The 1,565-nt window shown below is 36.5% G+C and overlaps 1 long non-coding RNA gene across 1 annotated transcript in view; it reads right to left on the bottom strand.

Annotated features, from left to right (window-relative positions):
- LOC108540372 (uncharacterized) overlaps positions 1-1,215 on the bottom strand; it is a 4,448-nt gene extending 3,233 nt beyond the window's left edge. Inside the window, exon 1 of the long non-coding RNA XR_001888653.1 lies at positions 1,155-1,215. This is a non-coding gene — a long non-coding RNA (uncharacterized LOC108540372). The remainder of the gene's footprint in view (positions 1-1,154) is intronic.
- Between the last annotated feature and the right edge of the window lie 350 nt (positions 1,216-1,565).

Genomic DNA, 1,565 nt, shown 5'->3' with positions numbered 1-1,565 from the left:
TAGACATAAAGAAAATATTAAAATCTAAAACAATTTATTTTCACATTTCTCACAAATATGTATATACACATCCAAGTATGCTCTGGTATGTCAAATATTTTCAGGGTGCATATCCACACCCCAGGGGCAGTTCAGGCGATCTTCTATGACTGTTAATCGGGCAGGAAAGCAAACGTGCTCCTCTTCACTGGTTCAGATTCTGATGGCTTTGGAAGGTATCTGTCTGTATTTCTGTTTTCATAAATTGGAAGAATTACGTTTATATTCTTTGTCTTTGTGTGTGTGTGTGTGTGTGATGCCGATATTTTAAGATACTCATTTTTAAGAGCCTCTTATATATTAGGACATAAACCCTCTATTGCAAAAAATGTTTTCCCCAGCATGTCATTAACTTTCATTTAGTTGTTGATATTTCTGATATTCAAAAGTGTTATTTGCAAGTAATCAGATCTACTTTTTCACTTGTGTTGTTTTCACGACATTATGTGTAAAGTCTTCACTTGAGATAAGTTAAATATTTACTTACATTTTCTTGGCTTAAAAGTTGAAGTGTATTTTCTTTTAACTAATCCATTACATATGTATGCATGTATGTTTGTGTGAAGGTGTGTATTTAGCATAGAATGATCTAAGATAAATGTATCTATGAGATCCGGTTATATTATCAAAAACACTAACATCTCAGTGTCTAAACACACATTTTTTTCCTTGCTCATGTAAAGTCTATGTGTGTCCTGAAAGCTTTTGGACAGATGCTCTCCACAGCAACAACAACAAGAACAAATTAAGAATTTGGACTGCACGTTTACCTGTTAAAAGCCTTTAAGCTCTGTTTTTCAGAGTACTTCCATTTTATGGCACCCCCATCTCAACCCAAAGCTCTGGGTTCACTGTGGAAGAGGAGGAGAATGTGGGAAATGGGTCCATCAGCTCTCACATACTTTGGGCCGGGAAATCATGCATTGCCTCCTAATAGACACAGTCAGGCTATGGGACCAGTTATCTAGCCCCAGCCTACTGACTAGAGGAGTGAAAAAGGAGAACTGGAAATATTGCTAAGGACTGGTAGTATCTGCCACAATTTACCCGTTTATTTCTCCAAATATTCAGTGCAGTCTCCCTGTGGTATAGATATGTATGACAATTATACCTACCTCCCCTCTAAGAGAGAAAACCCCGCCGTCTTCCTCAGTCATGGCACTGAGCTCAAAGTCCAGAATCCAGAATCTCTGAGTGATGCAATTGTCCCTCCGTATCCATGGGGGTTTGGTTCCAGGACCCCCATAGATATCCAATCCACAGATGCTCAAATTGCTGGTAGAAAATGGTGCAGTATCTGCACATAACTTGTACATATCCTTCCATATACTTTAAATCATTTTTATATTACTTATAACACCTAATACAATGTAAATACTATGTAAATAGGTAATGCTATATTGTTTTATTTACATTAGTTTTATTGTTATATTATTTTTATTGAGTTTTTAAAAAATATTTTCTATCCACAGTTGGTTGAATCCTTGGATACAAAGGGCCTACTGCATACTGTACTCTCCATGTCA

The sequence above is a fragment of the Rhinopithecus bieti genome, unplaced genomic scaffold (genome assembly GCF_001698545.2).
Source record: "Rhinopithecus bieti isolate Rb0 unplaced genomic scaffold, ASM169854v2 scaffold_17962, whole genome shotgun sequence".
Classification (NCBI taxonomy): Eukaryota; Metazoa; Chordata; class Mammalia; order Primates; family Cercopithecidae; genus Rhinopithecus; species Rhinopithecus bieti.
Note: the sequence above shows the minus strand (reverse complement) of the source record. Positions and strands in the feature narration are given on the sequence as shown.